Raw genomic sequence first — 24,582 nt, 5'->3', positions numbered from 1 at the left:
ATAACTGGTGTTTATTGTTTACCCTTCTACTTGCTAGGTTCAAAAAGCTCCATGGCTTAGATCATGGCTGGATTCCTTACAGGCAATATTAATGTTGAAAGAGTTTAAGGATTTTTTTTCCCCCTTTAATCTCTGGAGGCTAAGGCTTGCAGCCCTTACGTAAGCAAGCCCCATTGACTTCAGTGAGAGTTTAGCAGTTGCATAAATATCACAGGACCTGGCTCCCAGTCTTCATTATTAGTATTGCTCAAAGGGTACATGTTCACTGAAAGTGTAGTTTTCAGACTTTTGATTATCTATGTAGACAGATTATATCTACTATTCATGTCAAGTGTATGCACTATTAAATTAGGCTGTGTAAAAAATTAAATTTATTTATTCATTATTTATGCTTCAAAATACAGACTTGACTGTGTCCACAAAAAAACTATGATTGCCATTGAATCCAAAGATTGAGCCCTTTGCTTCAGTGACCACAAAGCTTCTAACATTGCTTTACTAAATCATTTCCCAAATGTAGCTTTTTAAAAAACTTAATCCTTATAAAATGCTTCAAGAAACTGTATCTTAAGAGAAATTTTATCTTAAGATGTACTCCCATTTGGTTCATTAGCAATTTGTTAACTTACTTTGGCTCTTATTCCAACTACTTAGTATAGTGGCTCAGAAACCAATAATTCATTTAATGGGTGAAACAATCCTTTAGGAAATTTTTTTTCAATGGCACCAAACAATTGTTCATCATCGTGTTTGTATGCAATTCTGAAATAACTGTCTGGAAAATTTTGGCAATAAAAAAAAAAAGAATAAGTGAAAGAAACTTGACAAATAGAAAAAAGAATGGATAAGGCCATATTGGCTTGACTTATCAAAATAGTAGATACAATTCACTATCATACTCTAACTGTAAACACCCAGAAAAAAGAATAAGTCTTTTAACCTTTAAGGAAATCTCAAAGAGAAATATTTTTCCAAATTAACAAATTCCTCCAAATTCTTTTCTCCATAAATTCTGATTTAAAATTTTTCACTAATATGAATCTTCTTTGGTAGTTCAGAACTCTATGACTCTGAATGGGTATTTCAAAAGAAAAAGTTGCACAAATATTGCTAAAATAATTGATCTCTGGTAAACCTTGAATTCTACATTATATAGGATAGACATAGACACAGGCATATGTATTCAGAATCATATCTCCATAAAATAAGAAAAATTTAAAGCATGGTGGTAGCTTATTTAAATCTAACAACACAGTCACGTGGATAACATTTATTCTACCAATGAGGATCTACATGACTTTCTGTATTACGCAGCAAGTAGAAAAACAGAGCACTTAAATCCAAGTCTTCTGACTACAAATCAAATACTTTTTCCCTTCACATTAAAGCAAACATTCTTTTAAAGTCACTGTATGTTACCTTTTATGTGAAAAAATTTCCAAACACTGGAAAGAACTTTGAAACACATTTGCATCCTCTTTGACTAACAATTGTTTTAGTGTTTCCAAAAGCATACCATGAAGATCACTGTTGGTACTTGAGATGACTTTAGACAGTATCCATCAACATTTTCATTTTAATAGTTTAATATTTATTTTTCAAGACAACCTTTATTTACGAGGTTAGATTTTCATTTTTAGCTTAGTTGTACTTAAGAGAGTCCATTTCAAGATGTTTATTTAAAAAGTGATGCTCTCTAAAAATATTATCATAATAAGTGGCACGAGACTATGGAAAAATATGAAGACAAAATGGGAATGACTGAGATTTGGAAAATGCTGATTTGTAGATTCTTCCCTGGGAGAATACAAAGAAGAACAAAGTACACTTGCCAACTTCAGAAATATGTTGTCTTATGATAACTTTCACATGCATTATGAGAAATTAACCATGCCATTAGAAGAGAAGAAATATCTAGAACCAACAACTTAAGCTTCCATTTTAGGTATTTGGAAGTATCCTCTCTACTCGAATAATTTTTTCCAGAAAGTAGAAGCAGATACATTCCAAACACATTCTAAGATCAGCATTACCCTAATACCAAAACCAGAGAAAGACATTACAAGAAAGGAAAACTATAGACCAATATTTCTCATAAGCATAAATGCAAAAATTCTCAACAAGATATTATCAAATTGAATTCAATAAAGACAGCTTTACGTACCTTCATCTGGTTAATACAGGCATGAATACATACAACTAACACAAGAGAGGAACTTTAACAACTCCAATACAACATGTAGAGAGACAGAGGAAATGTCTTCTGGCTGGAGGATGGGAAAACATGCTTGGAAGGTAGCATTTATGAAGAATGGGTCAGGAATTTGAAGATCAGTACAGGAGAGGGATGTCAGACAGAAGGAATCTTGTGGATAAATTTCTGGACATTAGGTTGGAACCGAGTACGGAAACACAGGAAGGGGAGCTTGTAATGGAAGCTAACACTGGAAAGATAACTTGTGGCTGGATTGTAGAAGGCCAAAAATGCAAGCCCAATACTTGGACTTGATTCTGATGTCAATATCTCCACTGTGCCTGAAATCTTTTCAGCTAGAAAAAGTCACAATCAGAGCTGAACTCTAGACGGGTCAGGCTCACAGAAGTACACTGAAGACAAAGGAAGTGGGTGGAAGGTTTGCAATTTTCTGGTTGAGAAGAAATAAGGAGTGACATAAAGGCAGTGTCAGAGATGATGGACATGAATTGATGAGCACGAGAAACATTTCTGTGGTTCAGTTGACAAAACCTAGTCATTGATTAGATGTGGGAGAAAGGAGAGAGGCAGAATTTCAAACCAGAGGGGTTTTGTGGAATGAGATGAGTTGGAGATGAAGGCCTTGAATTTGAATATGGCAAAGGATTACTATTAAGCTTTACTATGATTATAATATCAGTGTGAATGGATTCAGAGTACTTGCTCCTTAGATTAGAGGAAGTAACCATTTTAATTAGTAGGACACAGTATAAATTGTGTTAAGCTCCAAAATCATATAATAAGATAATATATTATTAAGGTTATATAATCTTAATCAAAAGAATATATAATGTCAAGCAACTGTGCTTTTATAAAAGTGAGCAAACAATCTGTTGTTCTCATATGAAAATATTTGGATGAACATACAGAACATATGGTTCTCTATCCTCTGCTTTATTTAGATATTGGCATAAAAAGAAGTAAATATTTGAGGTAAGCATACAACATCTCTTGGGATCAAGAATGATGAGTAAACTGATAGCTTTTCAAACTCTAATTCAAATCCTTTTATTGTGAAAGTATGTTAGTTGCTCAGTCATGTCTGACTCTTTGAGACCCCATGGACTGTAGCCCACCAGGAGCCTCTGTCCATGGGACTCTCCAGGCAAGAATATTGGCGTAGGCAACCCTTCCCTTCTCCAGGGATTAACTAAAGTACAGTCTTTGTTCAAATTTCACAAAATTGTATGCTAGTGTCCATTATTTGCTTTCATACTTTATTAAAGACTCCACATTGTATTTAATTGCATTGAGCAGCCTCTGCTGCTGCTGCTGCTGCTGCTGCTAAGTCACTTCAGTTGTGTCCGACTTTGTGCGACCCCATAGACAGCAGCCCACCAGGCTCCCCATCCCTGGGATTCTCCAGGCAAGAACACTGGAGTGGGTTGCCATTGCCTTCTCCAATGCGTGAAAGTGAAAAGTGAAAGTGAAGTCGCTCAGTCGTATCCGACCTTCAGTGACCCTATGGACTGCAGCCTTCCAGGCTCCTCCGTCCATAGGATTTTCCAGGCAAGAGTACTGGAGTGGGGTGCCATTGCCTTCTCCGTGAGCACCCTCAGCTGCATGCAACAAACTCTGGTAAATTCTCTTTTCATTTTTATTCTATTACAAATATATTCTAATTTTCCTTGTTATGGCTTCTTAGACACAGCCATTATTTAAAAGTGGACATTTAACTTCCAAATATATAGGATTTTGTTTGAAGTATCTTAAACAACATTGGGGCTTCCCTGGTGGCTTAGCAGTAAAGAATCTGCCTGCAATGCAGAAGACATGGGTTCAGGCCCTGGGTTAGGAAGATCGCCTGCAAGAGGGCACCTCAACCCACTCCAGTATTCTTGCCTGGAGAATCCCAAGGAGAGAGAAGCCTGGCTGGCTCCAATCCATAGGGTCACAAAGAGTCAGACACGACTGAAGCAACTGGGAACGCACACACTGGCCATTTTTAATATTAATTTCTCATTGGATACTAATTTCTCATATAAATGTTTTCTTCTCTGCAATCACTCTGTTTTTTTCAGTCTAATTTTACTGAGGCTTTTGGTGGCTAAGTCGAAGCTCTCTCTTGGTAAATGTCACATTGAGCTTGAAAATAGGCAAGTTATTTTCAAATATATTTTTATATTGATTTCTAACATAATTTCACAGTGATAAGAAAACAGACTCTATGATTTCAATACCTTTAGACCATGAAATGTTTGTACCTTGCTTTATGTCCCTGGGTATATTCCAGTGTCTCCTAGTTTACAGTCTATGGGAGCTTGACTGTATCCTTCAAGGATACAATCAAGGATACAGACTATACCAAGAATTTGTACCCAGCACTGTGTGAAAATTGTATAAATCTTAATTATGTTGAATTGATTCACAAAGCTTTTCAGGTCTCTTATATCCTTCTACTTCTTTGTATATTCATTCTATTATTGTTTGAGAGTTTGACATTGAAACCCAGTTAAAAATCTTAATTTATCTACTTAAAAAAATTGTAATATATAGTAAGACTATATGTAACCTAGTTCTGTATTTTCAGAGTCTCTTGTAAATGTGTTATCATACTTTCATAACTTTAAAAAAATAAAAATTTAATTCAAATCCTTTTAGTATAATGATTTTATACCCTTTGGAAGGTAACATCATATAGTTTTCTAATATATTCATTCAGTTTCAGTTCAGTTGCTTAGTCATGTCTGACTCTTTGCAACCCCATGGACTGCAGGACACCAGGCTTCTCTGTCTATTACCAACTCCCAGAGCCTACTCCAACTCATGTCCATCAAGTTGGTGATGCCATCCAACCATCTCATCTTCTGTTGTCCCCTTCTCCTCCCCACTTCAATCTTTCCCAGCATCAGGGTCTTTTCCAAAGAGTCAGTTCTTCCTATCAGGTGGCCAAAGTATTGGAGTTTCAGCTTCAGCATCAGTCCTTCCAGTGAATATTCAGGACTGATTTCCTTTAGGATGGACTGGTTGGACCTCCTTGCAGTCCAAGGGACTCTCAAAAGAGTCTTCTCCAACACCACAGTTCAAAAACATCAATTCTTCAGCACTCAGCTTTCTTTATAGTCCAACTCTCACATCCATACATGATTACTGGATTCATTAATGACATGTAAACAGTCATACTGTCAATTTTGAGAAATACACATAAAAACATGAAAAGCCATAGCAGATTAACTGCAACACAGATAACAAGGTTAATGACTAAACCAGAGCAACTGAGATGAATTTTTAGAAACCCGGACATCTAATTCCTATGCATTCCAGAATAATAATGAGCAAAGAAAGGCAAATGAATGAAGACTCTAGCTTTCTCTTATCTCTCAATATATGAACTTGGTTCCCAGAACACCCTCACCAGCTTTGCACCTCCTCACATCAGTGCTGTAAGCAAAATGGCATTTCCTCTTATCCTGTGTCCTGCCTCTCAAGTGACTAAGTCTAAAGCTGTTTCTACAGCCTTCCTCTAAGCTTGAAGTCAAATCCCCTCTAAACCACTAACAGCTAGAGTCTTGGTATTTAGTCCAGGAGATATTTACTTTAAAATCCTCATTCTAAGTTCAGAAGTGCAAAATTCAAAAGATAATTGTTATAACTACTATTGCATTACTGCAAGTGCTATGAAATACATTTTGTCTGTTTTTGCACACCATTTAATTTTAAGTACCTATCACAATACTTAACATGTGTTAGTTGCTCAATTAATAATAACCGAATAGATAAGTTAATTAGTCTCTAACAATTTAATTTTAAGGACACAATATTTGGAGGGCTGTAGGAGCTGCCCTTCAAATCATACCTTATTCAAAAGTTCAGTCTAGACTAGGAACAGGAATGTCTGGTACCAGCTGAGTATCATTAAAACAAACTCACAGCTACCAAACAAGAAACTCAAGGTCAAGACAAAATAAAGAGTTCAACAATCAAATCATTTGTGGAAAACAAGTGTGAAGAAAATGTCTTTAATGAGAACAATAGGAGAAACAAAGAGAAAGGGGGAAGGAAAAAATTTAAGCTCCTTGTCTTTAGTTTAAAGAGAAAAATGGTTTTCAGATGTGATCAGAAATATATAGGGAGTGTGGAAGAGACAAATTAGGAGTTTGGGATTAAATATACATATACTACTTTTATATTTTACATATTTTACATATTTTATGCTTTATATAAAATAAATAACCAACAAAGACCTACTGTATAGCCCAGGGAACTATACCTAATACATTATAATAATATATAATGGAAAATAATCTAAAAAGAATATATATATATAGATGCATATCTATATAGTTATAATTACACATATAATACAGTTATACCTATACTATACACTCTGCTATATACCTGAGTGTATAATATATGTATAACTATATTATATGTGTAATTATAACTATATAGATATGTATGCAGAGTACATCATGAGAAACACTGGGCTGGAAGAAGCACAAGCTGGAATCAAGATTGCCGAGAGAAATATCAATAACCTCAGATATGCAGATGACACCACCCTTATGGCAGAAAGTGAAGAGGAACTCAAAAGCCTCTTGAGGAAAGTGAAAGTGGAGACTGAAAAAGTTGGCCTAAAGCTCAACACTCAGAAAAAGATCATGGCATCCAGTCCCATCACTTCATGGGAAATAGATGGTGAAACAGTGGAAACAGTGTCAGACTTTATTTGGGGGGGCTCCAAAATCACTGCAGATGGTGACTGCAGCCATGAAATTAAAAGACACTTACTCCTTGGAAGGAAAGTTATGACCAACCTAGATAGCATATTCAAAAGCAGAGACATTACTTTGCCAACAAAGGTCCGTCTAGTCAAGGCTATGGTTTTTCCAGTGGTCATGTATGGATGTGAGAGTTGGACTGCAAAGAAAGCTGAGCGCTGAAGAATTGATGCCTTTGAACTGTGGTGTTGGAGAAGACTCTTGAGAGTCCCTGGGACTGCAAGGAGATCCAACCAGTCCATTCTGAAGGAGATCAGCCCTGGGATTTCTTTGGAGGGAATGATGCTGAAGCTGAAACTCCAGTACTTTGGTCATCTCATGGGAAGAGTTGACTCGTTGGAAAAGACTCTGATGCTGGGAAGGATTGGGGGCAGGAGGAGAAGGGGACGACAGAGGATGAGATGGCTGGATGGCATTATTGACTCGATGGATGTGAGTCTGAGTGAACTCCAGGAGTTGGTGATGGACAGGGAGGCCTGGCGTGCTGCGATTCATGGGGTCGCAAAGAATCGGACATGACTGAGCAACCGAACTGAACTGATATACCTGAAACTAACACAGTATTGTAAATCAACAATATATTTCAATAAAAAATTTTAAAGAACTACATAGAGAGTTGTCCTTTGATTGTTTTGCACTAATGCTATTTCTTGCATCTACAAAAGTGGCCAGAGAGATAATATCCCACAGGCGATCATATATGTGTGCCCTGTTCCTGAATAAAAACTGCCTTCACTGCCTCTCTAGTCTATTGCTTTGGAAATCCTAGCCCTAACCTTCTCATTGAACATGGTCTCTTTGCTTAAGTGGCAAGCAATAGTAGCTATAGTATCCAGTCACTGCACCCAAGAAAGATTAGCTTATTACATGTCTCCAACAGTTGCACTGGACCCCTGAATGTCCACTTTGGAAGAAGCTGAAGTTGTATGAAGACCTACAAGACCTTCTAGAACTAACATCCAAAAAGGATGTCCTCTTCATTATAGGGGACTGGAATGCAAATGTAGGAAGTCAAGAGCTATCTGGAGTAACAGGCCAATTTGGCCTTGGAGTACAAAACAAAGCAGGCACAGGTTAACAGAGTTTTCCCAAGAGAATGCACTGGTTATAGCGAATAACCTCTTCCAACAACACAAGAGAAGACTCTACACATGTACATAACCAGATGGTCAATATGAAAATCAGATTGATGATGCTCTTTGCAGCCAAAGATGGAGAAGCTCCATACAGTCAGCAAAAACAAGACCGGGAGCTGACTGTAGCTCAGATCATGAACTCCTTATTGCCAAATTCAGGCTTAAATTGAAGAAAGTGGAGAAAACCACTAGACCATTCAGGCATGACCTAAATCAAATTCCTTATGTTTATACAGTGGAAGTGACAAGCAGATTCAAGGGATTAGATCTGATAGACAAAGTTCCTGAAGAACTATGGACAGAGGTTCATGACATTGTACAGGAGGCAGTGATCAAGACCATCCCTAAGAAAGAGAAATACAAAAAGGCAAAATGATTGTCTGAGGAGGCCTTACAAATAGCTATGAAAAGAAGAGAAGCTAAAGACAATGGAGAAAAGGGAAGATACAACCATTTGAATGCAGAGTTCCAAAGAATAGCAAAGAGAGATAAGAAAGACTTCCTCAGCGATCAATGTAAAGAAATAGAAGAAAACAATAGAATGGGAAAGACTAAAGATCACTTCAAGAAAATTAGAGATACCACGGGAATATTTCATACAAAGATGGGCACAATAAAGGACAGAAATGGTATGGACCTAAGAGAAGAAGAAGACATTAAGAAGAGGTGGCAGGAATACACAGAAGAATTATACAAAAAAGATCTTCATGACCCAGATAATCATGATGGTGTGATCACTCACGTAGAGCCAGACATCCTGGACTGAGAAGTCAAGGGGGCCTTAGGAAGCATCACAATGAACAAAGCTATGGCGGTGATGGAATTCCAGTTGAGCTATTTCAAATCCTAAAAGATGATGCTGTGAAAGTGCTGCACTCAATACGCCAGCAAATCTGGAAAACTCAGCAGTGGCCACAGGACTGGAAAAGGTCAGTTTTCATTCCAGTCCCAAAGAAAGGCAATGCCAAAGGATGCTCAAACTACCGCACAATTGCACTCATCTCACACACTAGTAAAGTAATGCTCAAAATTCCCCAAGCCAGGCTTCAACAGTACATGAACTGTGAACTTCCAGATGTTCAAGCTCGATTTAGAAAAGGCAGAGAAACTAGAGATCAAACTGCCAACATCCACTGGATCATAGGATAAGCAAGGGACTTCCAGAAAAACATCCACTTCTTCTTTATTGACTATGCCAAAGCCTTTAAATGTGTAGATCACAACAAACTGTGAAAAATTCTTCAAGAGATGGGAATACCAGACCACCTTACCTGCCTCCTGAGAAATCTGTATGCAGGTCAAGAAGCAACAGTTAGAAATGGACATGGAACAACAGACTGGATCCAAACAGGAAAAGGAATATGTCAAGGCTATATACTGTCACCCTACCTATTTAACTTATATGCAAAGTACATCATGAGAAACGCTGGGCTGGATGAAGCATGAGCTGGAATCAAGACTGCTGGGAGAAATACCAATAACTTCATATATGAGGATGGCACCACCCTTATGGCAGAAATCAAAGAATAACTAAAGAGTCTCTTGATGAAAGTGAAAGAGGAGAGTGAAAAAGTTGGCTTAAAACTCAACATTCAGAAAACTAAGATCATGGCATCTGGTCCCATCACTTCATGGCAGATAGATGGGGAAACAGTGGAAATGGTGACAGACATTTTTTGGGGGGGATCCAAAATCACTGCAGATGGTGACTCCAGCCATGAAATTAAAAAATGCTTGCTCCTTGGAAGAAAAGTTATGACCAACCTAGACAGCATATTAAAAAGCAGAGACATTACCTTGCCAACTGAGGTCCGTCCAGCCAAAGCTATTGTTTTTTCACTAGTCATGTATGGATGTGAGCACTGGACTATAAAGAAAGGTGAGTGCCAAAGAATTGATGCTTTTGAACTGTGGTGTTGGAGAAGACTCTTGAGAGTCCCTTGGACTGCAAGGAGGTCCAACCAGTCCATCCTAAAGGAAATCAGTCCTGAATATTCACTGGAAGGACTGATGCTGAAGCTGAAACTCCAATACTTTGGCCACCTGATGTGAAGAACCGACTCATTGGAAAAGACCCCAATGCTGGGAAAGACTGAAGGCAGGAGGAGAGGGGGACAACAGGAGATGAGGTGGTTGGATGGCACCACCAACGTGATATACATGAGTTTGAATAGGCTCTGGGTATTGGTAATGGACAGGGAAGCCTGGCATGCTGCAGTCCATGGGGTCTCAAAGAGTCAGACACAACTGAGCAACTGAACTGAACTGCACTGAGCACCATACAATTAGCATAACTTCAAGGATGCTTATAGAGTGACCATTTTCTAACAGCTACTGTATCATTCTATGTGACTGTCTGTTAATAACACCATGGCAAATTAGTAGTTCTTTCCTAAGCATCTTCTTACCACTGACTACAAAATGAGAAACAGAAACAATGCTGAGCTAAAAATCCAACTTAATTATGTGCTCTCTGATATTTTTACAATTGTATTTTTAATCTTCTATCTACAGAGCTGAATACTGTGATAACCATACACTCAATTTCCCCTTAAAATGAGTTTTTCCTTCGAGTGTTCCCATGATTGTTGGATTTGACCACCTTAGCTGACTACAACATTGTGCTAATGAGGTCAAAGTTGGTCTTCCATTCAATTCCCATGTAGTCCAATTAATTTTGATCTGTTCTATTACCAAGGTCCCAACCTAACCATATTGCCTGAGTAACAAATAGGTGTAGTTCATGAAAAGGAGGACCAAGGAATAATAAATAGTCAGCCATCCATCATTCTTTTGAAAAGTAACTTTCATTTTTATATGGAGATTTGTGCATGGGAATTTGGGTTCATCTGCATATGTGCTATATTTAATAGTTCATCATTTGTAAAGACTGAAGATGGACTCAGAGTCTCTTACTGCCAAAGGGAAGTGACCAGTCCCTTTCACAAACTGGCATCAATGGAGTAAAGCTCAAAACATAAACATTAATATAGAGAGATGGATGTACCACAGTAAACCACATCCCTTTCTATTCATAGATGGATTTTACATCTTTCCTATTACACAAGACAAATTTTAATTTTATCCTGGCTACATGCTTCCCATAATATCTTTAATGTCTTCAACTGGTCCATACTCAGGAAATAAAATTCTTTTCATCCTAGCTTATATAAAAACATAATTAGATATGGTGTCAACTATGTTGGGGTGACTTTACAAATGGTACATAATAGCTTTTCCTAAAAGTGGTACTTAAATTGTGAAGATTCATAATTAATTCTACATGGTACACAGGTGAACACTTTTCATTTTGATGATGCACTTGTATCATTATAAATAGAAAGATGCAACCTAAAACATCAAAATTAATTTCCCAGGTGTTATTGTTATGATGAAGCTTAAAATAAACACATATTAACAAAATTACTGAAGAAATATTGCAAAAATATCTTGAAGCTGGCATGTGAGTGTCTGAAATTCGGGAAAGGAATACATATCATATTCTCGAAATAAAAGACCTGAAATAAAAGTGATGATATTGGAAAATATGTATTTTGAAATTGCATTCTTATTTTTTTTAATGAAAATGTTGATCTCAGGAATACCAATTGATTTTTACTTATTATTTTGCATGCAAAGCAGCTTCTCCAACATCTTTTTTTTTACCTATATGCTACCAAGTCAGCTCACCTCAGAATGCACACAAAACTCAAAGGAATCAATGGTATAAGTGGAAAGAATTTCCACCATATTTTCTTTCCAAAAAACAATAATCTGCATGAAATTACCCTCAGAAGGACTCATAAATGTCAAAGGTGCACCCCCTAGCTACAGTTCTGGTCCACACTCAGGTATCAGTAAACAAACAAACTTCCACCTCATAGGCTCTGCCACATAAAACCCCTTGGAGAATTCAACCCACTCCAGTGTTCTTGCCTGGAGAATCCCAGGGACGGGGGAGCATGGTGGGCTGCCATCTCTGGGGTCGCACAGAGTCGGACACGACTGAAGCAACTTAGCAGCAGTAGCATAAAACCCCAAGTATCTGCGCAACGAGAACATCCCAGGTTCTCTGCCACAAAAGGAGCCTGTAATAAGTGGCCAAAAGCCATAATATGGCCTAACTCTGTCTATTTTCACATCGTGCTATTAGCTTAACATTTCAGGCAGAAGAGAGATGTGAAAATGACTCAAGATAGATAAAAATCTCAGCCTCTTGGAGAAATTCAAGAGGACTGTGCAGTGGAAAGCGATGAGTAAAGGAAGACGGCGCTCCACAGGGAGGCAGGGACACAGTCATGCATGTCCTGGAGGTTACTGGAATGTGTTTAGATTTTAATCTTGGTCCAGTAGGAAGTCACAGAAGAGTTTTGAGCAGGAGAATGAAATGATCCTATTCTGATACATAAATTGCTTTCTGACTATTGTAGGAGGAGGAAGGCCAGAGGGGCAGAGGAGAGATTGGTCAAAGGCTGTTACATTCATTCAGTGGTAAGTGATAGTGGCCTGGAATCAAGCGGTAGCAACAGAGATGGAGAGAAGCGGATGACAAGAACAGTGCAAGAAGAATGCAGGCTGAGTTCTAGACTTTCAGTGGGTTTTATAGAATTGATTGCATGGGCATTAAAGATTCAGTTTGGAAAATATGTTTAAGATACAATGAGATGCACAAATGGAAAGGATCAGTAGGCAGGTAGCTGGATATAAAAGTCTGGAGCTCAGAAGAAAGATTTGAGTTAAGACATAAATTTGGGATTTATTAGCATATAAATATAGCATTTGCAGCTATGAAACTGAATCAGACAATGTAGGGAGAGAGTACAGAAAGATAATAAAAGAAGATCCAGGGTAAAGCAACATAAATAGAGCAGATAGAGGAGAAAGTGAAAGTTGCTCATCATGTCAACTCTTTGCAACCCCATGGACTGTAGCCTGCCAGGCTCCCCTGTCAATGGGATTCTCCAGGCAAGAATACTGGAATGGGTAGCTGTTCCCTTCTCCAGGGGATCTTCCCAACCCAGGGATCAAATCCAGGTCTCCCACATTGCAGGCGGGTTCTTTAAAGTCTGAGTCACCAGGGAAGCCCAAGAATACTGAAGTGGGTAGCCTATCCCTTCTCCAGGGGATCACCCAACCCAGGAATCAAACTGGGGTCTTCTGCATTGCAGGCAGATTCTTTACCAGCTGAGCTACCAGGGAAGGCCAGATAGAGGATAAATAGGTGGCAAAGATAGAAGCACAACCAGAGAGATGTGGTGAAAACCAGGAGAGCCCGGGATCGTAGAAGCCAGGAGAGTTTCAGTAGGAGGAAACGATGAGCAGGACCAAGCAACTCTATAGGAGAAGTAAGATGAGGGGGAGATGTTGCTGAAACAGTCTCTGAGCCCTGGGCAAGAGTAGTTTCAGCCAAACAGCAAGGAATGGAGACAGATTGGAGAAGGGCAAAGAACAAAAAGAAGAGGATGAAGGGAACACAGTGTATAGACCCCTCTTTTTAAACATTTATTTATGTAATGAAGCTGAGAGGGGGGGAAGTGCAGTCAAGAGAAGTTTTCCTTGCTAATTTTTGTGTTTTAGGATAGGTCGGCTGAATGGATTGGGAGGTGTTGGAGCTGCCTCCACCTCCCCAGTGTGTTCATTTCCACTTTCTGTATCTGGTCCACTCTAACAAGCATCCAGTTCATCTACAGGCAGACAAACCTTCCGAGAGGAAACACAAGACCCATTAATAAATATTTGCTTATTCTCCCCTACTTTGAAGTTTCTTCTTCAGGGCAATTATTTGGTTAATTAGAAGGCATTTCAATTTTAGTTTTGACAAATTGCATTAACTTATATTTAAAAACAGTTTACTTACCATCAGAACATGTTCTCATCAAAATTAAGTGTCTTCCCACCACATTTTAGGTTAGAAATAGACCAGGGAATTAAGAAATGATTAATAAAGCCTTTGTTTTAGACAAATGCTCCATTTTAGTTTGTTGGGACCATTGTAACAAAGTACTACAAACTGGGTCTCCAGAATATTGGAGTGGGTAGCCTTTCTCTTCTCCAGGGGGAGATCCTCCCAACCCAGGGATCTAACCCAGGTCTCTGGCATTGCAGGTGGATTCTTTACCAGCTGAGCCACAAGGGAAGCCCAAGAATACTGGAGCAGGTAGCCTATCACTTCTCCAGCGGATCTTCCCAACCCAGGAATCAAACTGGGTCTCCTGCATTGCAGGCTGATTCTTTACCAACTGAGCTATGAGGGAAGCCCGAATTCCATCAAATACTTTGATAATTTATTTGTTCAAAACAAAAGGTGAATTCTCCAACAGAGGCACATTGCTTTGAAGCAGGAAACATGGGAGAAGGAGGACGGAGCCTGACAGCCTGAAGAGAGGGAAAAGGGAGAAGCCAAGAAGCTGGATGTAAACCTGACTTTTTGCCAAGAACTGGTCATATGAGAGCTTCCAGAGGCAAGAACCTCAAAGCGACTTTTCAGATCTAATATTTGGCAAAACTAATACAATTATGTAAAATTTAAAAATAAAATAAAATTTAAAAAAAAGATCTAATATTTATTGTTGATCATTTTCTAGGCTGCATGTTATCTCCCTTTGTTACCTCAAACCTTCAGTAACAGTCCACATATACAGGCTTGGGTCAGTGGAACTGGGCTCCTCAGGTGGTGCTCGTGGTAAAGAATACCCGCCAATGCAGGAGACATAAGAGACGCAGGTTCGATCCCTGGATGGTGACGATCCCCTGGAGAAGGGCATGGCAACCCACCCCAGTACTCTTGCCTGGAGAATTCCAAGGACATAGGAGCCTGGGGGGCTACAGTCCATGGGGTCGCAAAGAGTCAAACACAAAGGAAGCAACTTGAGGTGTCCATCATGTGACAAAAGAATGTAGAAAACTGACAGCCCCACAGAGATAAGATATCAGATTGGGGAGAGGGAGGGGTGAGAGTTTAGTGAAAACAGATGATTAGCCAGAGGTGACCAAACACAGCATAAATGTCACCAAAAGACTCTGAACGTACTGGGAAGGATGAAGCGATTCCTTCCATTCCTTAGCTAAGGTTCATGCCACTTTTATCTAAAATCTGAAAGCAAGCTGGAGGACTCTGGGGACATCTAGGCAGCTGACACTTGACTTACCTAAGTGTCCAGTTTCCGGCACCTAATAGGACCTGAATACATCTTGGTGGTTGTTGTTTTTAATTTAACAATCCTGCAGAAATACAGAATGGGAAAAACCTCCGTTACAAGTAGTTTACATGAAAAAGATTAAGGGATTTTCGTTGCTGAAAAGATCAATATTAGTCAACAATGCTCCCCAAGAAAATAATGAAATCTTGAGCTGCATTAATAGAAGCAGAGTTTCCAGAAGCAGGGAAGTGTTACCTTCGTTGAATCTTCCTGAGCCAACTCATCTTTATGTTCAGTTCCAGACCCTTAGAAAAGACATTGACAAAAGGGAATAAATACAGATGGGGACAACAAGAAGGGTGAAAAATCTGGGAGCCATGTCAAATATGAAACAAGTAAAGATATTTTTGTATGCTAACCTTAAAAAAAGAAGTCTTAGAAGATACGTAACATTTGTTCAAATATTTACAGAATTCTCATATAGAAATCATTTTGATGTTTGGCAAAACTAATACAGTGTTTCAGGTTTAAAAATAAAATAAAATTTTAAAAAAATAATAATAATTAAAAAAAAAAAGAAAGTGTGGTAGGCAAAATAACGGTCCTGCAAAGAGTCTACATCCTAATAATCCCTGTGAATATGTTGCCTTCCATGGCAAAAGGGACTTTGCAGATGTGATTAAGGATCTTGAAATAGGTTATCCTGGATCATCCAGATGGCTCCAAATTCATCTCAAGAGTTCTTAAAAGGTGGAAGAAGGAAATACAAGAGCAGGGTCAGAGAAGGAGAACTGACTATAAAATCGGAGGTGGGGGTGATGTGGGGCCATGAGCTAAGGAATGTGGGCAGGCTGTACAAGCTAGAAAAGGCGAAGAAATGAATTCTGTCCCAGAGCCTCCAGAAGACACACAGTTCTGCCAGCCCATTGCAGACTTTTGACCTACAGAACTGAAAAATGAGGAATTCATGTTGTTTTATATCACTAAATTTGTGGTCATTTTCTTTCTTACAGCAACAATAAGAAACTAGAGAGTTAAATACTCTAAGCCATACTAAATAGCATAAAGAGTGCACGGAGATGGCGGTCACAGAACACAAGTTGTGTGTGTTAGTCACTCAGTCATGTCTGACTCTTTGCAATCCCATGGACTGTCAGGCTGCTCTGTCCATGGGATTTTCCAGGCAAGAATAATGGAGTTGGGTAGCCATGTCCTTGTCCAGGGGATCTTCCTGACCCAGGGATCAAACCCAGATTTCCTGCGTTTCAGGCAGATTCTTTACCACCTGAGCCACCAGGGAAATCCCAATCTAAGAGCAACCACTGGAAGTAGAACAGATTGAACTGTGTACGTGGATCTCAATCGTCATCACTAAGTTTCCATGAGGCGGGGCAAACCCTAGGGGCCAGAAGGATATGCCTGCTCCAGCCAGGCATAGGAATGAGAAAGTAAGACAGAAGAAACAGTGGATGAAAAAATTAACACACATCTGGAAGAATGAAAGCAAATGGAGGAGTGGCCATTGGTATATCAGCTGATTCATGTGACTGTGGGGTATCAGGAGGCTGACGGATAAAACTCTGTACTTGGAAAAAAACTCTCAGTAGATACATAGAAAACTAAACAAACGAAAAACATTTTTAAACATTTTTTTTTATTTAAGGAAATAATAGTTCCAGAGAAAAATACTGTTTTTGACAGGATACATAATCATAGTACATGACTAATTCACTTAGGTGAACGATATCTACAAAGTCCTAATTAATGACAACACCAAATTTTTGCTTCCCTGGTTGTTCAGCTGGTAAAGAATCCACCTGCAATTCAGGAGACATGGGTTTGACCCTTGGGTTGGGAAGATCCCCTGGAGAAGGGAAAGGCTACCCACTCCAGTATTATGGCCTGGAGAATTCAGTCCATGGGCTCACAAAGAGTCAGACATGACTGAGCAACTTTCACTTTCACTTTCACTTTCAAATATTGATTTAACCAAAACTGTGATGAATACTGGGAAAGGAAGCATGGGCTGGTTTTAAAAAGTTAAGTCCTCAGCTACTATAAATTAAAGTCAAAAAATGATGTCTATGCAGAATGGGAAAGACTAGAGATCTCTTTAAGAAAATTAGAGATACCAAGGGAACATTTCATGCAAAGATGGGCACAATAAAGGACAGAAATGGTATGGACCTAACAGAAGCAGAAGATATTAAGAAGAGGTGGCAAGAATATACAGAAGAACTGTACAAAAAAGATCTTTCAAGTGGGGCTTAGAAAGCATCACTATGAACAAAGCTAGTGGAGGTGATGGAATTCCAGTTGAGCTATTCCAAATCCTGAAAGATGATGCTGTGAAAGTGCTGCATTCAATATGCCAGCAAATTTGGAAAACTCAGCAGTGGCCACAGGACTGGAAAAGGTCAGTTTTCATTCCAATCCCAAAGAAAGGCAATGCCAAAGAATGCTCAAACTACCGCACAATTGCACTCATCTCACACACTAGTAAAGTAATGCTCAAAATTCTCCAAGCCAGGCTTCAGCAATATGTGAACCGTGAATTTCCTGATGTTCAAGCTGGTTTTAGAAAAGGCAGAGGAACCAGAGATCAAATTGCCAACATCCGCTGGATCATAGAAAAAGCAAGAGAGTTCCAGAAAAATATCTATTTCTGCTTTATTGACTATGCCAAAGCCTTTGACTGTGTGGATCACAATAAACTGTGGGAAATTCTTCAAGAGACAGGAATACCAGACCACCTGATCTGCCTCTTGAGAAACTTGTATGCAGGTCAGGAAGCAACAGTTAGAACTGGACATGGAACAACAGACTGGTTCCAAATAGGAAAAGGAGTATGTCAAGGCTGTGTATTGTCACCCTGCTTATTTAACTTCTATGCAGAGTACATCATGAGAAATGCTAGACTGGAAGAAACACAAGCTGGAATCAAGATTGCCAGGAGAAATATCAATAACCTCAGATGTGCAGATGACACCACCCTTATGGCAGAAAGTGAAGAGGAACTCAAAAGCCTGTTGATGAAAGTGAAAGAGGAGAGTGAAAAAGTTGGCTTAAAGTTCAACGTTCAGAAAAAGAAGATCATGGCATCTGGTCCCATCACTTCATGGGGAATAGATGGGGAAACAGTGGAAACAGTGTCAGACTTTATTTTTCTGGACTCCAAAATCACTGCAGATGGTGACTGCAGCCATGAAATTAAAAGACGCTTACTCCTTGAAAGGAAAGTTATGACCAACCTAGATAGCATATTCAAAAGCAGAGACATTACTTTGCCAACAAAGGTTCATCTAGTCAAGGCTATGGTTTTTCCTGTGGTCATGTATGGATGTGAGAGTTGGACTGTGAAGAAGGCTGAGTGCCGAAGAATTGATGCCTTTGAACTGTGGTGTTGGAGAAGACTCTTGAGAGTCCCTGGGACTGCAAGGAGATCCAACCAGTCCATTCTGAAGGAGATCAGCCCTGGGATTTCTTTGGAAGGAATGATGCTAAAGCTGAAACTCCAGTACTTTGGCCGCCTCATGTGAAAAGTTGACTCATTGGAAAAGACTCTGATGCTGGGAGGGATTGGGGGCAGGAGAAGAAGGGGATGACAGAGGATGAGATGGCTGGATGGCATTATTGACTCGATGGACGTGAGTCTTGGTGAACTCCGGGAGTTGGTGATGGACAGGGAGGCCTGGCATGCTGCGATTCATGGGGTCGCAAAGAGTCAGACACAACTGAGCGACTGAACTGATGCAGATATATCAAAAAAAAATCATAAATTATTACCATTGTGAAATATTGAGGGAATCCTAGAAGAAATGATAAAGAGTTGAAAATGGTTGCTTGTGGGGAAGAAAATTGGGGTCATTTTTCATGTATTTCTTTCTCTACAGAGTTGCAAAATAGAAAAAGGGGACATATTTCCATTCTGGGATAATTTATAAGACAAGCATACCAATATGAATCAAACTATTTCTTCTGATAGTTTGATAATCAATGGGCTATGTTCTTAAATCTAAGACACAAGCAATCAGAATAGACAGAAAACTGGCAGCTAATGCACAAGAAATAGAAAAGAACATAAGAGCAGCATCAGGACAGCATATATACAAACATATATACATGCATGCCGGAGAAGGCAATGGCACCCCACTCCAGTACTCTTGCCTGGAAAATCCCATGGACAGAGGAGCCTGGTGGGCTGCAGTCCATGGGGTTGCGAAGAGTTGGACATGACTGAGCAAATTCACTTTCCCTTTTCACTTTCATGCATTGGAGAAGGAAATGGCAACCCACTCCAGTGTTCTTGCCTGGAGAATCCCATGGATGGGGGAGCCTGGTGGGCTGCCATCTGTGGGGTCACATAGAGTCGGACATGACTGAAGTGACTTAGCAGCAGCATACATGCATGCTGCACGTGTACACACACACACATCCATGCATAGAAGAGAAAGGGAATTCACTCTCTTGAGCTCTATTGTCAGACCAAGGGGAAAGCATCTACATGAGTATTCCTTATAATTATCACAACAGTTCCCATGGGATTGCAACTATTATGCCCATTTTACAGCCAAGGAAGCTAAAGTTAAAAATAGCCCAGGGTCATATACTGAGAAAGGTACAGAGCTCAGACGCAAACCCTGGTCTGTCTGATTTCTGAGCCTATGTCCCTCCCAATGTCCACCTCACTTACTGTACTAGCAGTGGAACATGATGAGTGCCTCATTGGGAGATCTGAAGGGCCAAGTTCAAATAAAATAGGGAGCAGTGTTACTGAGTAATACAAATATGACCACGATCAGGAGAATCAGAACTAGGGTATGGTTGTGAAGAAACAGATTCAGGTCCTTAGGGCAAAACTGGTAAAGGTCCAGGCAGTGCTTCAGAATTTACAAGGACCAGACAGGGCATCCCTACTGCCTCTGCAACTGGTGCAAAAAATGAGCTGGAGTAAAGATTAATGTCCTAACTGGACCCACATATATCAAGGAACAATAATTTAAAACTTAAAGCCAGAATCTGAGCTTCTAGTCCTAGGACCGCTGACATGCCATCAGGAAGAGAGCATTAGTTTCCCAAGAGTAGGGAAGCAAAGGACCTCAGATCACATGCACATAGTGAATGATAACTCTTCACCCAAGGAAGCCAGTCCATTTCATCACTATAGACTTCCCTCTAAGTTGGAAAGCATCCGTTTGTCATTCTATAAGCCACTAAGAATGAGACAGTTGGAGGGCATCACCAATCCAATGGACCTGAGTTTGAGCAAACTCCTGGAGTTGGTGATGGACAGAAAAGCTTGGAGTGCTGCAGTCCATGGGGTCACAAAGAGTCGGACACGACTGAGTGACTGAACTAAACTGACGTCACTATGTACATACAGCCCACGTATGTACTCTTCCCTGTGAAGTCTACAGCAATCACTAATCTGTTTTCCACCAGAACCATCAGAGGTCTGAGGAGTCCCAGCAAGAAAAGGTAAGGTAGGGTACGAAATGACATGTTCAAAAAGGTGAGGGAAAGGGAGCAAGGAAGTGAGAAGGAAGCAAAGGAGAAGAAAGGGAGACAAAGAACGGAAAAAAATGGCACGGCTGACCGCAGAGGAAGAAAAACAGGAGGAAGAAATTCATCAATAGGCCGGCCATGGAGGACAATGTACATTCATGTGTCATGTGACTCTCAGCTCCTTTATTTTGATATAAAAGCACCTTTTTATTTTGTATTGAGATGACATAATTCTTAATTTTGCACTAAAGTGACATTAAAAATCCCTACTTATATAAGTCTACTAAAGATTTATACCAACACAACTTAATTATTTGCAATAAATTACTTTTGTAATATAATTAAGGTTGAATGCCTCTTTTTCTCAGATGTTCCATGTTTCATACGCAGTAGAGTCCTAAGGAAATAGTTTTACTCAACTGATTTTTGAAAGATAATAGACTAATCAAAGTTGAGGTATATAGGATTAATATCTATCCTGGATCATTGAGCACTTTCTTTGTAATTCAACTTTGGAAGAAAATGCACCACTACCCCAACCAAGGAATTTGAATACCTCTTCCAATTTTAATACTGCTCTTTAGGCAAAATGCTGTAAAATAGAAAAGATTTTGGGTAAAGAAAAGAGAGCTAGATTTTCACAGGTCCCCAGTTATATCCAAATAGGTCTTTGTAATGAATTTGGCATAAAGGGATATTTTTGCTATCATACCACGCCTTTTCTGGCACATAAGTGATATAGACAGATGGAAAAGTCACATGTAAGTTCAGTATAGGGATAGACATTTAAAACAAAAGCATACTTCTATGCTTTCCATTTTGGTTAATCACCCATTTCATACCTTAAGTCCTTAATTTAGATCTCTCAGAATGATTGATGATCTATTTTGTTTCTCTAAAAGCAGTTGATATTAGGAGGTGCAAATTTTAGTCTAGTTTTCCAAGCTTGACAAAGCACCTGGAACCAAGCTGCCTTTCAATTCATGCTGTTGAAATGAATGAACATACATTGTCCCAAAACAGTACTAAAATATTGAAATCTGAAAGGTAACTATTCTGCAGATCTGGAAATTTTTTTTAAAAAATGAAGAAAATTTTCAATATTGGAAAGCATACCTGTCAAAGTGAATTTCCTGCAGATATAGAAGACAAACAAATATAACCTTTTAAGCTTTTCATGCCTTATTTCTATGAGGGAATTTTTTAATTAAAGAAAATGGTCTAAAAAAATTAATTACAGACAGCCAAAATTACAAACACATTTTATCTCATGAATAAATTAAATATTAATAATATTGTGAAGTAAAATTTAAAAGGAAATTTAAGATAAAAACAAGAACAGATTAAATATTCAAACTAGTCTCTAACATAAGTTATCCCAAGGAATAGACAACTGAATGGAAACAGCAGATGATTAAAAGATAATAAAAGGAAGCACATACTAGCTAGAATCAGAATCACTTAATTAACAGTACCTCATTGCTTCCTTCCTGGCATACGAGGCCATACAGACCTAAAGAACAACTGTGTCAGATATTAGATATTTTAAATCTAATTTAAAATTTAAATTTTATTCCTAATTTAATTCCTGACCCATTAAAATTATTAGCTAAATACATATCACCAGTTAAAAACAGAAAATCTAGGCAAATATAATTAAAATGACATTATTATCTAAGTGGACATTCCTTATAAATTTTAAAACTATCACCTAGTTTAGCCACATAAAACTTAACTCTTTGATGTGTCAAATTACAAAAATATATTAATCTTTGTTAAATTGGAGATTATACATGCAATAGAAAGAACACCTATGCCAGCACTGGGAATTTATGACTTTCTGATCTGTTTTACATGTGTTTGATGAAAGATACAATTCAGCTGTTGTCATCCTGATTTCATTCTTGGATAACTTCACTTTGGGCAGCATAGTGACTTTCCACTGGTTATTCATGTGCTATATTGATTGACACCCTGAACCAAGTTATTAGATCCCTTTTAAAATCATGGCTTTCCTGAGGGGGGGGGGGGGGGCGGGAATAATTTTAGAGACAAGTAATGTGTTTTCTAAAGACAATATATATGCCTCCCAGAGACCAAAATAAACTTCCTATTGAAGACATCCATACAAAAACTCAGGGATGCAAGTTAAGCTTCAGAATCAGATGTAACTTCCTTTTGATAATTACACATAATAACAGTCGCCAAACTCAGCCTAACAATTATAAAATGCCCTCTTTTAACTATTTGCTTCTATATTCTGGAACACATTATAAGTGCTTCTGTAATTGTGCTTATGCCAAAGGAGCTAGTTTTTCTCCCATTATCTCTTCTGCTACTGCTGCTGCTGCTAAGTCGCTTCAGTCGTGTCCGACTCTGTGCGACCCCATAGACAGCAGCCCACCATGCTCCTCTGTCCATGGGATTCTCCAGGCAAGAACACTGGAGTGGGTTGCCATTTCCTCCTCCAATGCAAGAACACTGGAGTGGGTTGCCATTTCCTCCTCCAAAGTGAAGTTGCCCAGTCGTGTCCGACTCCTAGCGACCCCATGGACTGCAGCCCACCAGGCTCCTCCGTCCATGTGATTTTCCAGGCAAGAGTACTGGAGTGGGGTGCCATTGCCTTCTCCAGTTATCTCTTCATGGACATGCAAAGACTATTTCACAGCCTTCCTTGTTTCTAGATATATCTAGGTAGTTAGATTTCATTCAATGAGCAAGTTTCATGCAACACTTTGGGGGACCATCCTTAAAATGATAGATAATGCAACCTTCTTTAATTTTTTGCTTTCCCTTCCTCCTGCCTGCTAGCTGGAATATGAACATGATGGCTGGGGTCTGGAGCAGGTATGTTTAGCCAGCAGGTGATTTTGGTAATGGAAATACATATAAAAGAGCAATCACATAGAAGGTGTTGCATCCTGAAGAACTTTGTGAAACAGACTTACCATATTAACATTAAACCACTTATCTATAAAACCTTTCCCTGTCCAAGAGATAAATTGTAGTTTTATTTAAGACACTATGGGCTTCCTGCTGGCTCAGATGGTAAAAACAAACAAACAAACAAAAAATCCGCCTGCAATGCCAGAGATCTCAGTTCAATCCCTGGGTTGGGAAGAAACCCTGGAGAAGGAAATAGCTACTCACTCCAGCATTCCTGCCTGAGAATTCCATGGAAAGAGGAGCCTGGAAGGCTATAGTCCATGGGGTTGTAAAGAGAAGGACATGATTGAGTGACTTTCACTAGAACATTATAATCTGGGTCTCTGTTACTCTTAGTAAAATCTAATCCTAAATAATAATGTCCAATGGCAATACAGAATTAAGGAGACAAAGGACAACTATGAAGATCCCCTGGAGAAGGAAATGGCAACTCACTGCAGTATTCTTCCCTGGAGAATCCCATGGGCAGAGGAGCCAGGCAGACTACAGTCCATGGGGTCCCAAAGAGTCAGAAACAATTTAGCGACTAAACCTACCTACCTATGGTGCTTTAAATGTGCTTTTTTGAGAAGATGTGTATGCCTACAGCATTTAGAGAGTGATAATGTAAGAGTAGCAAATACAATAGCTTATATTGAGAGAGAGCAAAACTAATGCATAGGAAAACTGAGATTCAGAAAGGTTATGTAATATACACAAGGTCACATGACCAGTAAGAGGTAGAACCAGGATGAAGGAAACCAGACCAAAGAAATGAAACCACCTGTTCAGATGGTCCACAGTACCGCATCAGCCATAGTCCTCAGAGAGGAGAATGCCATCCTCAGACACACCCCTATTCTGCGAATGGATACCGCAGTAAGCAGGTGGCATTGCTCTTT

General features: G+C 39.1%; 1 long non-coding RNA gene across 1 annotated transcript in view; it reads right to left on the bottom strand.

Annotated features, from left to right (window-relative positions):
- LOC129657178 (uncharacterized) overlaps nt 1-24,582 on the bottom strand; it is a 92,327-nt gene that overhangs the window by 31,004 nt on the left and 36,741 nt on the right. Inside the window, exon 4 of the long non-coding RNA XR_008716583.1 lies at nt 15,260-15,332. This is a non-coding gene — a long non-coding RNA (uncharacterized LOC129657178). The remainder of the gene's footprint in view (nt 1-15,259; nt 15,333-24,582) is intronic.

Source organism: Bubalus kerabau, chromosome 7 (assembly GCF_029407905.1).
Source record: "Bubalus kerabau isolate K-KA32 ecotype Philippines breed swamp buffalo chromosome 7, PCC_UOA_SB_1v2, whole genome shotgun sequence".
NCBI lineage: Eukaryota > Metazoa > Chordata > Mammalia > Artiodactyla > Bovidae > Bubalus > Bubalus kerabau.
Note: the sequence above shows the minus strand (reverse complement) of the source record. Positions and strands in the feature narration are given on the sequence as shown.